General features: G+C 38.4%; 2 non-coding genes across 2 annotated transcripts; one reads left to right on the top strand and one right to left on the bottom strand.

Annotated features, from left to right (window-relative positions):
- Positions 1–3,016: 3,016 nt before the first annotated feature.
- Positions 3,017–3,089, bottom strand: TRNAM-CAU (transfer RNA methionine (anticodon CAU)). The gene has a single exon. It is a non-coding gene; the product is annotated as a tRNA-Met (tRNA).
- Positions 3,090–4,910: 1,821 nt separating this feature from the next.
- TRNAY-GUA (transfer RNA tyrosine (anticodon GUA)) lies at positions 4,911–5,001 on the top strand. The gene is given in 2 exon segments: positions 4,911–4,947; positions 4,966–5,001. It is a non-coding gene; the product is annotated as a tRNA-Tyr (tRNA).
- The last annotated feature ends 17,092 nt before the right edge of the window (positions 5,002–22,093 follow it).

The following is a 22,093-nucleotide window of genomic DNA, read 5'->3' as shown; positions in this document are numbered from 1 at the left end:
CTAACTTAAGGGATTTATCAATGAAAGATCTAGGGTACTTTAACTTAGATCCAATGGAATATATCTTCTCAAACTCATCATCAATAAACTCTGGACTGCAAATACGTAATGCCCTTAGGAACATAGATTGAAATGATGATACTTTAACTCTGCCATGTTGAGATGAGTAATAATGAATACATGAGCCTACATTGGTGGGTTTTCTGTATATGCTAAACTTAAACTTGTTTCCTTGTCTATGGATCATGCAATCTAAAAATGGTAACATACCATTATTTTCATTTTCTACAGTAAATTTGATGGAAGATACTAAATTGTTAAGTAAGGGGAGAAATATCTGTAAATTTTTATTTGTTGGCCAAACACAAAAAACATCATCTACATACCTAAACCAAATTGCATTAGAAGGTAAGATATCCTTTAGTAATTTTGTTTCAAAAAATTCCTTGCCTACAAATTCTAATATCATGAACAATGTAGATTTAGTCAACAAGCTAAACAATATCAATATCAATTTTGATTTCAAACAGATTAGCTTTGATGTTTCCTCACTTTTCACTAAAGTTCCAGTTGATGACCTTTTAGAATATTTATTTGATGTCTTGGATGATATTCATTTACCTGTTTCAAAGTCTAATTTCATTGAACTGATAAGATTGTGTATAAAAGACTGTGTATTTCAATTTAATGGTGACTGTTATGCTCAAAAATTTGGTATGGCAATGGGTAACCCTCTTTCACCTGTACTAAGTAATCTTTATATGGAATTTTTTGAAACAAAATTACTAAAGGATATCTTAACTTCTAATGCAATTTGGTTTAGGTATGTAGATGATGTTCTTTGTGTTTGGCCAACAAATGAAAATTTACAAATATTTCTCCCCTTACTTAACAATTCAGTACCTTCCATCAAATTTACTGTAGAAAATGAAAATAATGGTATGTTACCATTTTTAGATTGCATGATCCATAGACAAGGAAACAAGTTTAAGTTTAGCATATACAGAAAACCCACCAATGTAGGCTCATATATTCATTATTACTCATCTCAACATGACAGAGTTAAATTATCATCATTTCAATCTATGTTCCTAAGGGCATTACGTATTTGCAGTCCAGAGTTTATTGATGATGAGTTTGAGAAGATATATTCTATTGGATCTAAGTTAAAGTACCCTAGATTTTCATTGATAAATCCCTTAAGTTAGCAAAGAAATCATTTAATAGAGTTGAGCCCAAACCTCCCATTGACACCAAGAATCTTTTAGTTCTCCCTTTTGATGATAATTTCACTTGCTTCCCATGTTGCTTAAATCCTTTAATGGAAATGTTGCTTTTAGCAACAATAATACTATAAAGAATATCTTAATCAGGAATTCACCAGAAAATTCTCTTGGTTGCATCTATAAAGTTCCTTGTGGAAACTGTGATAAGTTTTATGTTGGTCAGACTGGTAAGGATCTTTCACTTAGACTTAAGCAAGATAGATATAGTATAAGAACGGGACAAGAATCAAATGCCTTGTTTAATCATGTTAAAAACTATGATATTGTATTGACTTGAGTAACGCCATCTCAGTTGTTAATTCTAACTCTGTTACCAAGAGAAATATCATTGAATCTTCTATTATTAAATACACAAAGAATTATAATCTTAATATTAGCGATGGTCTGTACAAATCAGATAAGTTTATTGTTGATAAGATTTGTAAAATGATAGGTTTATGAACGCTCGTTGTATGTTTTGGACAATCACATGTTTACCAAATGGCGTCCTAGCTTCGTCTCTTCGATGTATATCTACTGACTGTTATATTTCTCTCTTGTGTCTAGCCTGATGATGTGATTATTACACGAAAGTGCACTTGGGAACTTTTCGTGTTTCATTTTCCCAGTGGACTCATAGGAATATATATATATATATATATATATATATATATATATATATATATATATATATATATATATATATATATATATATATATATATATATATATATATATATACTGTGGAAGGCTTCAGTGAAGGACAAAAGCCCACATGAAGAAGAGCCATTCTTTTCTGGTAAGTGGGTACACAACGTATGAAATGCCATCTTATGCGAGCATGTATCATCGTCAATAGACGGCACAAGGTACAGCCTCGTTCACGACCTTCTCGCTTCACGTGAGTCCATCAATTCCCTGGCCCAGCCTGGCGCGCAGTCTTCAACCCACAGGGTCTCCCTTACAAGGAGTCCTGGGATTGTGTAATAATGTATACTGATCTACTTTTTGGATTCCTCCCACCTTTGATTACATGTCTATGAGTGGTAAAGACGAATATATAAACCATCTTGACAAATGTACGACATCGTCTGAGAATTCAACACATAAGACCACACACACATATATTGGCAAAGGTGCATTTGGCATATACACAGCAAGTACTTTTAGTCACAAAGGTCTGAATAATGGGCGGCAAGTGAGTCCCACTGGATTTATGTGGATAAAATAGTTCTTCTTCGAGTCTGATTAGAACCAGCGACCTATGGATTCCTGCTTCCGTTAACCACTACTGTCCACCGCTCTACCAACTGAGCTATCGAAGAGGTCACGAAGGGAAATTATTCCTCTTTTTTTCCCATAAGCAAGCTGGTCCAACCATCATATCATTTAATGTTATGTCTGAGTGTATATGATTGGAGTTAATGTCTAACCATCGAGGGAAGAAAGGAAAATTGTCCTCCACACATACAAACAAGTACTGAGCTTCTTAAGAAAGCAAGTTACCGTCGAACCCAGACAACTGCTAATATGGATCAAGGTAGAAACAGAAAACATTTGCACACATTCATTTACTTTGCAGGAACATTGCACAACATCCTAAACATCAGATGAAGTGAACTGGAGCCATTGATATTACTCATGCCATCATGTACTGTCATTAAAATATATCTTGCATACTTTTCAAACTCCAAGTCTTCGATCAAATGCCTTACACCTCATCTTGCGTTAAATGTGTATGACAAAACTTCTGCCCCGAGTGAGGATCGAACTCACGACCTTGAGATTATGAGACTCACGCGCTGCCTACTGCTCCATCGAGGCAACAAACACATTACAATTTACGTTCATTCTTTTGCAAACGTGACCACTCAACCGCTTCATCCCATTTATAAAAGACTTCTCAAACAAAAGTATTTCCAAGTAACGGCAGGAGCCTGCGCGGTCGTACCATTAAAAAGATTGTGTGAAACATCTGAACAGATATACAAGTAATTTGTATCACTGGGTTCTAGAAATATCACTAGTATTATTAGTATTACCACTATAACAACAACAACTACTACTACTACTACTACTACTGTTACTACTACTACTACTACTAATAATAATAATAATGATAATGATAATAATAACAATAATAATAATAATAATGATAATAATAACAATAATAATAATGATAATAATAATAATAATAATAATGATAATAATAATAATAATAATAATGATAATGATAATAATAATAATAATAATAATAATAATGATTATAATGACAACAAGAATGATAACATCTAGAATAGCATCCTAAGTTTGAACATGATATTAGGTAATGTGTCAAATATACACACAGTAGCCACCCTGAGCCACTTGGTGAAGGCCTCACTGGTGACCCATGTATATATCATCAATCATACACAAGTACGTGACTGAGACAAACGCAGGTGTATGTATGTAGGTGAGTTAATTGGTAATCAAATACTGAACCACAGCCATTGGGCCAGATATTGCAGTCCTTTATGTTCAATATTCTGCCATTCAGCGTAACGGTGGTCACTAGAACACGGTATTCAACTGTAGTTACAATGATTCCTTCCTTCAATTTTCCTCTCACAGCCAAAAAACATTATTTCCTTCAAACATCTTAACCTTGAAGTTAAAGACGGAAAACACCGGCTGGGAATCACCACATAGGGGGACTCAAAAGACGTTTTAAAAAGACATTGTGACAGACCGCTAAGTCTAGGTAGAGAGGTTAATTGACCCTGTGGCCAAGTGAGGATATTCCCTCTAAGGCCCAGTCCTCTGCTCTTAACGCTACATTGTTAATGCAAGAAATGGCGAATATGTACAATATATATAAGATATTTTGGTATAGATATGACTACTTGAAGCTCAGGTAATTTCTTTTTAAGACAAACACGACTACGACCGGGGAAATAAAATCTCGCTATTAGATAATTTGTAGACGAATCACACCGCTCGACTCCACACGGCCTCAACTTTACAACAAACTGTACTAAGAAATGTATAAGCCAACGAAGACAAGACAGTGCCATTCATAGATGTGTGTCCAGCCCGACAGTGCGTCATGGAGGCTAGAATACACCACCAAAATCCAGTGTCATTTTACATCACCGTTACATTGTACACTTCATTGTGCTTTTCTAGACGTCAGGAATATGCAGATTAGACCTGATAACCTCAGATGAATTACAACCACAGCAGAATAGCAGGGAGAAATACACATATACACCAGTCATAAAGGCCTATCAGACTACTTGGCTTTGGAACTGATTAAATAATCCATGTGTCATTCTGGTGCTAAGGATGGGACTAGATTTATACTTGCGAAGACGTTGGCGAAAAGGAGGCGAGTAGGGCAATAGTTTTGCCTCTCGAGGTGGGAGTCCATGAATTGAAGTCTTATACCTCAGGACAGAAATACGAAATATCAAAGCAATAAAGAAATAAAGGAGTTGACGTGTGAAACGCTCATAGAGCAAAACATGTGAAGCCCCACACACGATAATTCCTCCATTAAAAGCCACCCGGCATCTTAAAAATCCTCCCACCACTCCTGACTCAGCAACACAAGATCGACAGTTTCCAAAAATATTTTCGTGCAAACTGCTCTACTTTCCTCATCCTTCGATAGCTCAGTTGGTAGATCGGTTGACTGTAGTTGGAATCTTAAACAGACATCCATAGGTCGCTGGTTCGAATCCGGCTGGAAGGATACGCTATTCATGACACAACTGTTGTCACAGCCAAGGATTTATTTTCTGTGAGATTATGTACACGTTCCTATTACTGCTAACGACCCTCGGGATCCTCCATTATACGTTAACCTTTAACTTTAGCAAAACGTTTTTGCTAGTTAATACAAAAGCACTATCAGTATACACATATAAAGATGAATAAATTTCACATTCTACACAACAGAAAGTGGGAAAAATGTGAAGATCACGTGACAAATCTCAACAATAAGCTTCAGTGACTCTCTCTCTCTCTCTCTCTCTCTCTCTCTCTCTCTCTCTCTCTCTCTCTATATATATATATATATATATATATATATATATATATATATATATATATATATATATATATATATATTTCATACTATTCGCCATTTCCCGCATTAGCGAGGTAGCATTAAGAACAGAGGACTGAGCCTTTGAGGGAATATCCTCACTTGGTCCCCTTCTCTGTTCCTTCTTTTGGAAAATTAAAAACGAGAGGGGAGGATTTCCAGCCCCCCTCTCCCTTCCCTTTTAGTCGCCTTCTACGACACGCAGGGACGTGAGAAGTATTCTTTCTCCCCTATCCCCAGGGATAATATATATATATATATATATATATATATATATATATATATATATATATATATATATATATATATATATATATATATATATATATATATATATATATATATATATATATATATATATATATATATATATATATATATAGTCCTATGAGTCCACGGGGAAATGAAACATGATAAGTTCCCAAGTGCACTTTCGTGTAATAATCACATCGTCACATATTACAATCATACAATAAAGAGGACAATGTCGGACTGTGAAAGAAAAAATACTTGGAAATAATAGATGATTGAAAGTAGCTAATCAGATATTCATTTGACATAAGTATAGGTTGTCAGTTTACACTTGGTACTTTATGTCTCCTTGCCATCACAAAATGTCCACAAGCCAAATGTGATCATATATTCTTCCTGGGTCTCGCGGGTGAGGCCTCGTCCCCTAGCCACTACACCACACAACACTGATTTATGATCCAGTTGCCACTTTCATTGTTCTGGAGAAGGTCGTCATGTATTAGTAATCTAATAAAAGTTATATCAATTCTTATTCCATATGTAATGATATTATAACTAATCACTCCCCTTCCCTGCCACTCGTCAAATAATCCTGAATCATAGTGGTAATATTTCAAACAAAATTGTTTTCAATCTGTTCCTGAAATTTGTCTGAGAATGCACCGAGACAACCTCTCTCAGAAAAGACATCTTTGCTTTCACTGCCGCACACTTTAAAAATCCTCCATTATACGTCAGGAGAAGTTAAAATTCTTGCTCGCTCTTTTGGCTTATCACTAGAACAGCATATCCATAAATACAGATAAATATCCCTTCACGCCTTTTTGGTAGAGCGATGGCCTGAAGTTGGAGGCTAAAACAAGATATTCATAAGCCGCTGCCTGGAATTCGTCCCAACGGTTGGTTGGCTGTCTGGACTTTAGGTCTATCAACTGCGTAGGTCATTAAGGTCTATCAAGTGCCAGGATCAATAAGGTCGTCAACGTAAGTTGCATCCACCACCCAAAACAACTTTACCATCTTCTTCAGGTGTTAAAGATAATTCTAAGACCACATACACTATTACTATGCATGTGGCAAATGTACAACGGATGTATTTATATTACTGAAATGGTTAGTTAACACTGCCAAAGTAAGTTTTCTGTCATACCAAAATATCAATGATACCATCCGTTTGCTTTACGTTGTGTTATATATTGCAGTAACTTCTGTGATACACGCGCAAGTAAATTTCTGTACTTTATAGAAAGATTCAATACCACACAGAAGTCCATCAGAATAACCTAATACCACACAGAAGTCCATCAGAATAACCTAATACCACACAGAAGTCCATCAGAATAGCCTAATACCACACAGAAGTCCATCAGAATAACCTAATACCACACAGAAGTCCATCAGAATAACCTAATACCACACAGAAGTCCATCAGAATAGCCTAATACCACACAGAAGTCCATCAGAATAACCTAATACCACACAGAAGTCCATGAGAATAACCTAATACCACACAGAAGTCCATCAGAATAGCCTAATACCACACAGAAGTCTATCAGAATAACCTAATACCACACAGAAGTCCATGAGAATAACCTAATACCACACAGAAGTCCATCAGAATAGCCTAATACCACACAGAAGTCCATGAGAATAACCTAATACCACACAGAAGTCCATCAGAATAGCCTAATACCACACAGAAGTCCATCAGAATAACCTAATACCACACAGAAGTCAATCAGAATAGCCTAATACCACACAGAAGTCCATCAGAATAACCTAATACCACAAAGACGTTCATCAGAATAACCTAATACCACACAGAAGTCCATCAGAGTAACCTAATACCACAAAGACGTTCATCAGAATAGCCTAATACCACACAGAAGTCTATCAGAATAACCTAATACCACAAAGACGTTCATCAGGATAGCCTAATACCACACAGAAGTCTATCAGAATAACCTAATACCACACAGAAGTCCATGAGAATAACCTAATACCACACAGAAGTCTATCAGAATAACCTAATACCACACAGAAGTCCATCAGAATAACCTAATACCACACAGAAGTCCATCAGAATAGCCTAATACCACACAGAAGTCCATCAGAATAACCTAATACCACACAGACGTTCATCAGAATAACCTAATACCACACAGAAGTCCATCAGAATAACCTAATACCACACAGAAGTCCATCAGAATAGCCTAATACCACACAGAAGTCCATCAGAATAGCCTAATACCACACAGAAGTCCATCAGAATAAAGGAAAAAGGAATGTGAACAAATAACCAGAAGTAGTATAGGTAAAGTTTCTTTGGAGGAAAATATTGGAACATTATGGCCGTAGTTTGTAATCTCTTATTAACTTTTACATGATACAAAGATTTCATTGCCTCGGCTTAACCGGTGTCAAGCGAAATAAGTGACCTTCCGTAATGCATCAATATCTAGGGGGATTAATTGCAAAATGTACGAGCGTGCGAAATACATGACCATAAACATATATCTAATTGTTACACACTTAATGAGGACTGAAACTGTAAAATAGTAATGGCAGATAATGAAATTGTCATTACTGATGTCAATAATGTCAAATATACCAGTACCATTAAAAGTGTTTATGTGATCAGAGAAGTCAATCAATAATTCAAGCACTATAAAACATGAAATATTAATGTAAAAATACAAAAGAAAGAGAAATACAAATCTCACCTAACCTCACCCTGTAGCGTAAATGTACGGCAAAAAAATACCAACATTAAATTGGTCTGCTACTGGGGATCGCATGGAATGGCGGTGGCAGAGAGAGAAGTGGATATTAGATCACAACAAGAGAAGTTGGTAGCACCTGCTTTGTGGATGTAGTTCCACTGACTCAACACATCAAACATTCTCAAACATTTTTCCCCATATAAATCTGCATAACTCTTTACAATATTCGTAGCAAAACTCTTGGAAGAGACAACACGGAAGCAGAGATAAAGCTGAGTAGATTGTAATCAATATAACACAAGAGACAACACGGAAGCAGAGATAAAGCTGAGTAGATTGTAATCAATATAACACAAGAGACAACACGGAAGCAGAGATAAAGCAGAGTAAATTGTAATCAATGTAACACAAGAGATAACACGGAAGCAGAGATAAAGCTGAGTAAATTGTAATCAATATAACACAAGAGATAACACGGAAGCAGAGATAAAGCTGAGTAAATTGTAATCAATATAACACAAGAGATAACACGGAAGCAGAGATAAAGCTGAGTAAATTGTAATCAATATAACACAAGAGATAACACGGAAGCAGAGATAAAGCAGAGTAAATTGTAATCAATATAACACAAGAGACAACACGGAAGCAGAGATAAAGCAGAGTAAATTGTAATCAATATAACACAAGAGATAACACGGAAGCAGAGATAAAGCTGAGTAAATTGTAATCAATATAACACAAGAGACAACACGGAAGCAGAGATAAAGCAGAGTAAATTGTAATCAATATAACACAAGAGACAACACGGAAGCAGAGATAAAGCAGAGTAAATTGTAATCAATATAACACAAGAGATAACACGGAAGCAGAGATAAAGCAGAGTAAATTGTAATCAATATAACACAAGAATGTTTTGTGGATGAACACGTCTGCAGCAGCAATCTGAAGTGCGAGAGTCATTGGCTCTACATTATACAGCCTTTACAAATGTCATTGTGGCTCAACGCCATCAACAGTCTACATTATGAACATCATGAAAGATCCCACACAAACAAATTTTGAAAAAGAAACGCTAAACTTTTCATATTCAATATGGCCGCTGAGTCCACTAAAGCAGGTGATAGCCTTGTTAAATAGTATATGACTTGCTAGTCAATGTGCACCCCTTACAGACAGCCCGTACCTATGTACACCTGTCTTGTCGTCTCTTACGTTGCAAGATATTGCAGTCAACATGAAGCACAGACATGAAGCTGCAAATCATCACATATTTCTTTTAAATTACAACATTTTCTCAGATGAAAACTGATAACATGACTCCAAGGTAGGGATATGGACTATTGCCAACTGCCACAACACTGGACAATTGATCAGGTACAAAATGAAATATAACATATATGTGTTTTAGAGTAAATATTTTGACGTTATTGGGATGAAATAACTTATGTCAAGTTTAGACCAACCATAGTAACCACGTTTAGTTATAATATTAGACCACTCTAATCTAATAGCACGAAATGATTATTCATTGACCACTGTATTATCTATTATTCATTGCCCACTGTATTATCTATCATTCATTGACCACTGTATCATCTATCATTCATTGGCCACTGTATTATCTATTATTCATTGACCGCTGTATTATCTATCATTCATTGACCACTATATTTTTTATCATTCATTGAGCACTGTATTATTTATTATTCATTGACCACTGTATTATCTATTATTCATTGACCACTGTATTATTTATTATTCATTGACCACTGTATAAGTCAGGCAGGAGAGGAGAGAGGAGCTGGGGACGAGAGTCAGGCAGGAGAGGAAAGGTACCAAGTCAGTCTCTCGTTCCCTTACACAAGTCATCAAGTCCAGTCTCTCCTTTGCCACTCCAAACCTCCAGCCTGACCCAGCAACATTGTGGTCTGCATGATGGATGCACACATGAAATATTCACAAGAATTTCCTTCTCTACACTTGCCTCCACAACTTTCTTTTATGCTTGTAGGTCCAAAAGTTTACGCCAGGCCTTAGCACAGACGCTATTGAGATCACCAGCCGGTCAAATGTATACTGTAAACACATAATGAAAAAGGAAAACATACGTACATACATGCACGTATAACCTTAATGGTCAGGTCAAAGGTCAGGCCATCATAATACCTGAAGGTCGCGCCGTCGTGTTCAGCCACACAGATCTTTCAGAGCTTCATGCCGGAGTACGATACCACATTACCAGCTTCCAATATTATACTACCTTGCCCGCCACACCACACAACAGCCTCACCTTAATGTCATGCAACATCAACATTTATATTTGGTCTCTGACGACAACCCCGCCACCACCAGCAGACCCATGCAGGCCCCCATGTCACTTACGTCACTACAGTTTCCAGGCACCACGTTGCATTTTAGTGGCTGTTAATTACCACTCCTCTGACTCAGGCAGCTTTCTTACCTTCCTGTCTCACCCAGACGTTGTCTGCTGGCTCTCACTCCACAAACATACAACCTCTCCTTCCCAGACATAACACATCACAACACCTTACTCCCACCACTTTGATCTTTTTCTTCGTGACAATATATTTCTCTGCGGAGAGCGTTACGCGCTTGCCCTGCCCTTTGGCAAAATCTCGTTAGATGAACTCTTAAGCCAGAACTCCTCTCTCTCTCTCTCTCTCTCTCTCTCTCTCTCTCTCTCTCTCTCTCTCTCTCTCTCTCTCTCTCTCTCCCCAGCCAGCCACTATGAATGTAGATTGCGTGACTGAGTGAGAGCGATGAAGTTCTTGCCATATGACGGCGAGCCACTCTGCACCCCACCCACCCACCCAGCACATATCAGCTTGCCGGTTGGCTGATAAAGAGAGAGAGAGAGAGAGAGAGAGAGAGAGAGAGAGAGAGAGAGAGAGAGAGAGAGAGAGAGAGAGAGAGAGAGAGAGAGAGAGAGAGAGAACCCTCCTATGAGTATTTACGATCACAACAAAATACTGATAACAAAGGCCCCGCTGGGAATCGAGCCCTGACCAAGTGTTTACGAGACAGATGTGCTAACCACGTCCCTTATCTTTCATCATCATTTCTTATGTTTACTATCAAGAATGTCTTTTACTAACATAAATGATATGTATAGGTATTTGATTAATGTTCTCCAACAACGCGTTGTATAACTCTTCGTTAGTGAAGTTCATTTCGTGTAATGGATCATGCATTACAAAATGTGTCTATCCACACAAGTGTTACACGTCCCAGGTAAAGATATATTCTAGAGATAGTGTATATCTAACATATATGTGTTTTATAAATATTTATAAAAAGTTTTCCTGAGGGACAATACCTAAGACTTTCGTATTAAAGTTGATCAGTTGTAAGTGATCAAGCATTACAAAGGTGTGTCCATTGCCACAGGTGCTACTGATCCCGGGTCAAGGTATTTCACCATCTTTGTATCTTTAACCTTTCTAGTTATAGATGTTTCATCCCTGATTCCATCCTCACAATCGATGTATGTGGTTTGTGTTGTCTTTATCCTTAACATATCATTAGTCAGTTGAAGTGGAGAACATGCTTCTGAGCCTAGCCACTCAACTCTGTCTTCCACATGATATTCAAGAGGTGTTACCGGATTCCGCCTATAATTGTTTACGTCGAGCGTAAGAAGCTACCTTTAGATTGTTGAAATTCACATATCATTTCTTTATTTGTCATTTAACGAACGTTAGTTTATCAAACTGCATTTTTGTGTCTTGTTGATATAGATAAAAGTTATGTCTGAAAAATTATTTCAATTGATAAGGAATATCTTTAAAGAAAATGTAGACAATTTTTGTTACAGCGTTCATCACAAAAGCATAAAGAAGTCTATTCAATGAATATTACTAAAGTTTAGAAGAATATAAACTCATAACTTGTTCAAGACCTTCTAAACCTTGTGCTGATAATACCTACATTACTTTTCTTTAGACAATATCGTTTTAATGCGTAAAACCCGGATAAAAAGCTTGTGATATAAAATTTGATGGTATCATGTTAATCTTTATATTAGATATGTTAATTCTACCGGTTTCACGTTACATATATTTCTGTACCCTGCGCTCCAGAAAAGTTATGGGATTTTATTAATTATTGTATAAGATAATTCGTCAAAATAAAGTATTTCGTAAATTTTCGATATGAATCCACAAGGAAAATACACTTTTGCCATCTGCATTCTATAGTAATCAGTGATAGGTTTTTAGATAAAGTAAATGTGTAATACATTACTAGGGTAGTAAATCCTTCGTCCATCACAATATACCGTAAGAGTGTCTAAGGCTCACCCTAGCTGGGGTTTACATTGTTGAACAACGTAATGCTTTTTGGTCGGTTTAGGTTTCTTAATTGTTGACTACAGGGACGAGTTTATAAGGAAGTGAGGAATTTGGGAAGGGTTTATTGATGGGTGCCGGGAGTGTGGTGGTGATGATGAAGGATCAGAGAAAATATATTATGTCGGAGGTCAATAGATCCTTGTGCTCGACCCAGAACCTTGACTAATCGTCTATAAGAAAGTGGTTGTTTATGTTTGGCCAAGTTCCAGCTTGGCAGGGGCTCTGGTCTTATGACACACTGTTATCTGGCTTTATTTGTCACTTTTTTTTTCCTTGGACTGAACTGATAAGAACATTAAGAGTTAGAAATCTATCTAAACACACTATGCCATCATATGAATTCTATGTTTTGAATTTGTAAATGATTCCTAAAATGTACATAAATCGATGTATCATTACACTTGACATATATTTCAAGACATTTATCTCTTCATTTTTGTCAATTTATCCAATAATGGCTTGTGTCAGTGTGTCTGTCCCTCAGTATAGCAAGTCAAGCATTACTCCACCGTACAACAACTACAAGGTCACAAATGAGGGGACAAATAACATATAGGTTGGGTCACGGAAAATGCCTAATGAGCTGAGGAAAAGGAAGGACATTACATACACTGGCTTTATCAGTGAATCATTTTGTGATGGTTGTGAAATATTGGTCATGTGTAGAAGATGGTCCTTGTACATGAATGAGGACAAATATTAGTTTCATAATATGTTATAATGGTATATCTAGCTGGTGAACTGATATGTGATACAATAGATATGATATGTGCATGTTCTATACTTCTCTTCAGAAAAATCTTTGAAACTTATATCCGATTTTTCGCACATGCAGTCAAATTGTGTTTACGATTTTGATAGATTTTCCTGATATTTGATATCTATAAGAGACACTGATTACTAAAAGCAATTTCACGATGGCAAAATCAGCCAACATTATCAACTGGTACGATGACGCAAGACGACTGCAGAAAGATGACCAGCGTCTCGTTGTACAGTGTACAATGGTGGCCAGTGATATTCACTGTAGGTATACGCAAAATGATGTACTATGTGCACATAGCAGGCAAATTAGATGATCATCATAAGATTTAGAAATAGAACTATCAAGGAAGGAGAAAGACGTAGGTGTAATTATTAGTCGAGATGTAAAGCCAATACATAAACATCATGAGCAATGTGTACTGCTCCTCCTCCTCTGGCTTTTGATTCTTACTGTCAGATTTTAGTATATGTAAATAATGGAAGGGCAAGTCACAGCCAAGACATATTCAGTTACTCGTGGATTACTTGCCTTGCCCATCACTCCAGGTGTAACTACTTACAGTTGGAGTCCGGTAACACCATTTCAGTGGTATCATTTGAGAAACACAGTAAAATGGCTGGACTGAAAAACGTGTTCTGCACTTCAACTGACTAATCATATGATAAGGATAAGGAGGAAAAATCGATTGTAAGGCTGGAATCAGGGATGAAACATCTATAACTGGAAGGGTTAAAGATACAAAGATGGTGAAATACCTTTACCCGGGATCACTAGCACCTGTGGCAATGGACACACCTTTGTAATGCTTGATCACTTACAACTGATCAACTTTAATACGAAAGTCTTAAGTACCATCCAGCAGGGGAATATTATACAAATATTAATAGATAATATATCTATGTTAGACAGACGCCATATCTAGGAATTATCTCTACTTGGGACGTGTAAAACCTGTGTGGATGGACACAACTTTGTAATGTTTGATCGATTACACGAAATAATGTCAACAATAGAGTTATACAACACGTTGTTGAAGATCATTCATGAAATATCTATACTGAATGATCATATTAGGTAGTACATGGCAGTTCTTCGAAGTAAACCAGAAAAATGATGCTGAGAGAAAAGGGACATAATAGGAAATAATTTGTTAAATGTCTAAAAACTTTGATCTTCAAGTAGTCGTCTTGTGTTGGGTCATCTTGTAGACACCAAGAGGAGAACATAGTCTGTGTTTTGTAATCATTAATAAATATATATTCTCAACGCCTTTCATCACTTCTTCCAGACCTTAACGGATTTTGGCTGAACGATCTTGGCTGTGTGACGGCCACAAAATGCAGCACAATATTTACTTATTACAAAAAAAAGAAATTTGTCACAATAGTAATTATGTTTTTTACCGGAATCTTTAAGCTTTCAGTAGCATTTGTAAGTACATAACACATTCATCTGCCTCATTTAGATGCATATAGATATATCTACAAGTGTATATGTAACATGTTTTATATTATAGATCTGAATTTAAAGTTTATCATGATATCCGTGTAGACAAAATACTAAACGATACCACAAGATATGTACAGTTACTAAAACATTATTCTGAACCTCTACCATGTTATGACACACTCGACCCTGGCCTCCTGAGCTGCCAGTTATTCTGTAGCTTGTGATTACCAGAACGTGTTTCAGTGTATCTCTCTACACAATGTGCTTAACCACACAAATAAAGCAGTATGAACTATATAGTTATATTATTATAAGTTATATAGTTATATTATAATATAGTTATATTATTATATGTGTGGAAGTCGAGAACACTATCTCGGAAAGCAAAAATGGGTATGTTTGAAGGAATAGTGGTTCCAACAATGTTGTATGGTTGCAAGGCGTGGGCTATGGATAGAGTTGTGCGCAGGAGGATGGATGTGCTGGAAATGAGATGTTTGAGGACAATGTGTGGTGTGAGGTGGTTTGATCGAGTGAGTAACGTAAGGGTAAGAGAGATGTGTGGAAATAAAAAGAGCGTGGTTGAGAGAGCAGAAGAGGGTGTTTTGAAGTGGTTTGGGCACATGGAGAGAATGAGTGAGGAAAGATTGACCAAGAGGATATATGTGTCGAAGGTGGAGGGAACGAGGAGCAGAGGGAGACCAAATTGGAGGTGGAAAGATGGAGTGAAAAAGATTTTGTGTGATCGGGGCCTGAACATGCAGGAGGGTGAAAGGAGGGCAAGAAATAGAGTGATTTGGAGCGATGTGGTATACCGGGGTTGACGTGCTGTCAGTGGATTGAATCAAGGCATGTGAAGCGTCTGGGGTAAACCATGGAAAGCTGTGTAGGTATGTATATTTGCGTGTGTGGACGTATGTATATACATGTGTATGGGGGGGGGTTGGGCCATTTCTCTCGTCTGTTTCCTTGCGCTACTTCGCAAACGCGGGAAACAGCGACAAAGTTTTTTTTTTTTTTTTTTTTATACTTTGTCGCTGTCTCCCGCGTTTGCGAGGTAGCGCAAGGAAACAGACGAAAGAAATGGCCCAACCCCCCCCCCCCCCATACACATGTACATACACACGTCCACACACGCAAATATACATACCTACACAGCTTTCCATGGTTTACCCCAGACGCTTCACATGCCTTGATTCAATCCACTGACAGCACGTCAACCCCTGTATACCACATGACTCCAATTCACTCTATTCCTTGCCCTCCTTTCACCCTCCTGCATGTTCAGGCCCCGATCACACAAAATCTTTTTCACTCCATCTTTCCACCTCCAATTTGGTCTCCCTCTTCTCCTCGTTCCCTCCACCTCCGACACATATATCCTCTTGGTCAATCTCTCCTCACTCATTCTCTCCATGTGCCCAAACCATTTCAGAACACCCTCTTCTGCTCTCTCAACCACGCTCTTTTTATTTCCACACATCTCTCTTACCCTTACGTTACTTACTCGATCAAACCACCTCACACCACACATTGTCCTCAAACATCTCATTTCCAGCACATCCATCCTCCTGCGCACATCTCTATCCATAGCCCACGCCTCGCAACCATACAACATTGTTGGAACCACTATTCCCTCAAACATACCCATTCTCGCTTTCCGAGATAATGTTCTCGACTTCCACACATTTTTCAAGGCTCCCAAAATTTTCGCCCCCTCCCCCACCCTATGATCCACTTCCGCTTCCATGGTTCCATCCGCTGACAGATCCACTCCCAGATATCTAAAACACTTCACTTCCTCCAGTTTTTCTCCATTCAAACTCACCTCCCAATTGACTTGACCCTCACCCCTACTGTACCTAATAACCTTGCTCTTATTCACATTTACTCTCAACTTTCTTCTTCCACACACTTTACCAAACTCAGTCACCAGCTTCTGCAGTTTCTCACATGAATCAGCCACCAGCGCTGTATCATCAGCGAACAACAACTGACTCACTTCCCAAGCTCTCTCATCCCCAACAGACTTCATACTTGCCCCTCTTTCCAGGACTCTTGCATTTACCTCCCTTACAACCCCATCCATAAACAAATTAAACAACCATGGAGACATCACACACCCCTGCCGCAAACCTACATTCACTGAGAACCAATCACTTTCCTCTCTTCCTACACGTACACATGCCTTACATCCTCGATAAAAACTTTTCACTGCTTCTAACAACTTGCCTCCCACACCATATATTCTTAATACCTTCCACAGAGCATCTCTATCAACTCTATCATATGCCTTCTCCAGATCCATAAATGCTACATACAAATCCATTTGCTTTTCTAAGTATTTCTCACATACATTCTTCAAAGCAAACACCTGATCCACACATCCTCTACCACTTCTGAAACCGCACTGCTCTTCCCCAATCTGATGCTCTGTACATGCCTTCACCCTCTCGATCAATACCCTCCCATATAATTTACCAGGAATACTCAACAAACTTATACCTCTGTAATTTGAGCACTCACTCTTATCCCCTTTGCCTTTGTACAATGGCACTATGCACGCATTCCGCCAATCCTCAGGCACCTCACCATGAGTCATACATACATTAAATAACCTTACCAACCAGTCAACAATACAGTCACCCCCTTTTTTAATAAATTCCACTGCAATACCATCCAAACCTGCTGCCTTGCCGGCTTTCATCTTCCGCAAAGCTTTTACTACCTCTTCTCTGTTTACCAAATCATTTTCCCTAACCCTCTCACTTTGCACACCACCTCGACCAAAACACCCTATATCTGCCACTCTGTCATCAGACACATTCAACAAACCTTCAAAATACTCATTCCATCTCCTTCTCACATCACCGCTACTTGTTATCACCTCCCCATTTGCGCCCTTCACTGAAGTTCCCATTTGCTCCCTTGTCTTACGCACCCTATTTACCTCCTTCCAGAACATCTTTTTATTCTCCCTAAAATTTACTGATAGTCTCTCACCCCAACTCTCATTTGCCCTTTTTTTCACCTCTTGCACCTTTCTCTTGACCTCCTGTCTCTTTCTTTTATACTTCTCCCACTCAATTGCATTTTTTCCCTGCAAAAATCGTCCAAATGCCTCTCTCTTCTCTTTCACTAATACTCTTACTTCTTCATCCCACCACTCACTACCCTTTCTAAACAGCCCACCTCCCACTCTTCTCATGCCACAAGCATCTTTTGCGCAATCCATCACTGATTCCCTAAATACATCCCATTCCTCCCCCACTCCCCTTACTTCCATTGTTCTCACCTTTTTCCATTCTGTACACAGTCTCTCCTGGTACTTCCCCACACAGGTCTCCTTCCCAAGCTCACTTACTCTCACCACCTTCTTCACCCCAACATTCACTCCTCTTTTCTGAAAACCCATACTAATCTTCACCTTAGCCTCCACAAGATAATGATCAGACATCCCTCCAGTTGCACCTCTCAGCACATTAACATCCAAAAGTCTCTCTTTCGCGCGCCTGTCAATTAACACGTAATCCAATAACGCTCTCTGGCCATCTCTCCTACTTACATAAGTATACTTATGTATATCTCGCTTTTTAAACCAGGTATTCCCAATCATCAGTCCTTTTTCAGCACATAAATCTACAAGCTCTTCACCATTTCCATTTACAACACTGAACACCCCATGCATACCAATTATTCCCTCAACTGCCACATTACTCACCTTTGCATTCAAATCACCCATCACTATAACCCGGTCTCGTGCATCAAAACCGCTAACACACTCATTTAGCTGCTCCCAAAACACTTGCCTCTCATGATCTTTCTTCTCATGCCCAGGTGCATATGCACCAATAATCACCCACCTCTCTCCATCAACTTTCAGTTTTACCCATATTAATCGAGAATTTACTTTCTTGCATTCTATCACATACTCCCACAACTCCTGTTTCAGGAGTATTGCTACTCCTTCCCTTGCTCTTGTCCTCTCACTAACCCCTGACTTCACTCCCCAGACATTTCCAAACCACTCTTCCCCTTTACCCTTGAGCTTCGTTTCACTCAGAGCCAAAACATCCAGGTTCCTTTCCTCAAACATACTACCTATCTCTCCTTTTTTCACATCTTGGTTACATCCACACACATTTAGGCATCCCACTCTGAGCCTTCGAGGAGGATGATCACTCCCCGCGTGACTCCTTCTTCTGTTTCCCATTTTAGAAAGTTAATACAAGGAGGGGAGGATTTCCGGCCCCCCGCTCCCGTCCCCTCTAGTCGCTTTCTACGACACGCGAGGAATACGTGGGAAGTATTCTTTCACCCCTATCCCCAGGGATAATATACATATATATATACATATACACACACACACACATACACATACATACGCACATACACACACACACACACACATACATATATATACATATGAAAAATGTAAGAAACAATTTATAAAACAAACTTTTAGCTTGAAATGAATGAAAAAAATGAATGTCACATAATGGTTCAACCTCTGGCTATGGAAAAGGAAATGTACAATTTATTCACACAAACGACAATAGCAGTTCTCATCAATTTCACCACTGTATCAATAAGCTTCAATGTCTAAGCTACATTTTTCTCCAACTTCACTATTTTCTTGTCAAAAACACCATGCATGAAAACTATCACTCCATTAACACAACTATAAACATTTACTTCCCCTTTAAAAGTTCTGGGGAAGTCTGTCTCGATACACTGCGGCGAGGCGACGCGACGCTGACACAATCACAGTCACAATATCACTTCTGCCTCCTCAAGTCAATCTCTCAGCCACAGTGCAGGCCTTCATCGTCGAAATCGGTCTTCTGGAGGTTACCGTTGTCGATGGGTGTGAAATATAATAATATAATAAAATAATATAATAAAATATATTATAAGAAATGAAAACCCGAAGCACCATATCCAAGTGATGTTTACAACAAGATAATGTGTATCATTATAACAGTGTAGCTGACGTCAGCACCACGTTAGAAAAGATAATGTGTGATAGCAGGGTAGTGAGTGGCTTTATGGTGGTATGATATGATCAGCAAGTGTTGGAGTACAATACAAGGTTGACCTTCATGACAGATGGAGGAGGAGGTATATCAATACAATAGTATTTAAGTAATCACACGACTTGCAATCACTGAATTCTCAGATCCATATTACAAGGTTGCTATTATATAGTATGGGTTCATGTGCTGGTGTAATGGTTTATTGTATGTTAGAGAAGGTGAACACGTTTAGCCAGCGGTGAATTGACTTATATTTCCATCAATACTTCGTGTAAGCAGCCGCTGTTGTTATGACACAATATAAGCTGTCAGTCATGGACGCTCACACATTCAGGGTTAAAGCCTGTCCAGCGAGGCCCCTCATATCTTGCCATGATGCCATCTTGGCTCACGTGAGCGATACCCGTGCTCGGCTACGGCTGGCCATGTTGTGGGGCTGAGCTTCCCTGACAAGTGCAGTCCACACACTCCAGCCATGATATGGCAGGATGTGGCACGAGCCTAGTGTGTGGACGGTTGTGAAACCCAGTGTTTACAACACATGTGTGTGTGTGTGTGTGAGTGTGTGTGTGTGTGGACGAGATGTCTTGCACGAGGAGGACTGGCGTGTGGTCAGGTTAGAGTAAGCGTTCACTGAAGGAGGCAGCAGGACCTCCTCCAGTCCCTCTATATATTTCCTGGCTGCTGTGAACCGTCCTGGACCAACACCTGCCAGCAACACCACCTGCGTGAAGCCATCCTGTGCCAGGTGTGCCACTTCCCCGGGTTCCAGCCACATGTGCGGCTTCATATCTGGCATGATACATGATGATGATTGATGAGACATATCATCCTGGTATGGAGGGATGAGTTATCCCTGTGTGGGACAATATTACACATGCGCTACATTATGCTGAACTGTCTACATAATGAATAGAAAAACCTGACCTAAGATACAGGGCAATCATCTGTTATTGATAAAGAATTGATCATATTCTTAATTAATAACCTAAACCTGCACCAGTGCGGTGGAAATGTCTAATACAGAGAGAGAGAGAGAGAGAGAGAGAGAGAGAGAGAGAGAGAGAGAGAGAGAGAGAGAGAGAGAGAGAGAGAGAGAGAGAGAGAGAGAGAGAGAGAGAGTATGTTAACCGCCACACTCCAGTATTTCTGGAAGCGTCAGTCAGAAGTAAACGTGTTTTCGTCACACAAGACAACGTGATCCCAGAAGCCAGTATCATTATCACAATATTCACGTTCATATTGCCTTCTCTTCTCCATGTTTAAGTCACTCAGAAGCTGGTGTATATTTGTGTATGTGTGTGTGTGTGTGTGTGTGTGTGTGTGTGTGTGTGTGTGTGTGTCAGTCCTTGGAGTGAAGTGTGTTTTCAGACAGTGTGAGTGAGGGACGCATCATCATCAGAGATGAATCATTATGCCAATAATTAGGGCGAGGCTAACCTGACCTCAGGTCTCATCACAACACGGTATGGCGTAGTGGTGGTCTGTGTTTAATATTAATATACTGAACTGATGGTACTGGTGAGTAATGGGTAAATGGGGGAAATTTCTCTTAACTTGGTGTGAAAATAAAGAATAAACAAAACTAAATACCAGACGAGTATAACAATATATACACACAACTAAATTCCCGTAACACAAAGATGAAACAAACCAAAGATGTTGCCCATGCAATATGTGATATAAAAATATCACACAAAAACCATAAAATACAATGAAGAAAATGCAAGGCTAAGATAATATAAGTAAAGAAAAGAGAAAGAGAACTAGAAAATATTGAAGTTTTCATATATGAAAATGACATATAGACTAGGCTGTCCATCCAACAACAGATTAACGTATAATAGGAGATAAAAATCATAGATTTTACATCTTACATTATTAGATAAAAGGCAAAGAAAATAATATATGCAAATTATGAATAAAGTGTATACTTATATAAGATTATGTAGTTAATGACACCAATAGAACAAGCACTAACATTCAAAAATATAATAATATATGGAAATATAAAGTAAGACATCAAATAATGTTGCAGCAAAACAAGGATGGGATAAATCCAAGAGAAATAGATAACAAACAACCACATTTTTCTACAAACTCAGCAAAGATAAAGGCGAAGGTTTTAGATATGAGGAAGTA

This window comes from Panulirus ornatus, chromosome 70, assembly GCF_036320965.1.
Source record: "Panulirus ornatus isolate Po-2019 chromosome 70, ASM3632096v1, whole genome shotgun sequence".
Classification (NCBI taxonomy): Eukaryota; Metazoa; Arthropoda; class Malacostraca; order Decapoda; family Palinuridae; genus Panulirus; species Panulirus ornatus.
The sequence above is the reverse complement of the archived record's forward strand: the minus strand, read 5'-3'. Positions and strand labels throughout refer to the sequence as shown.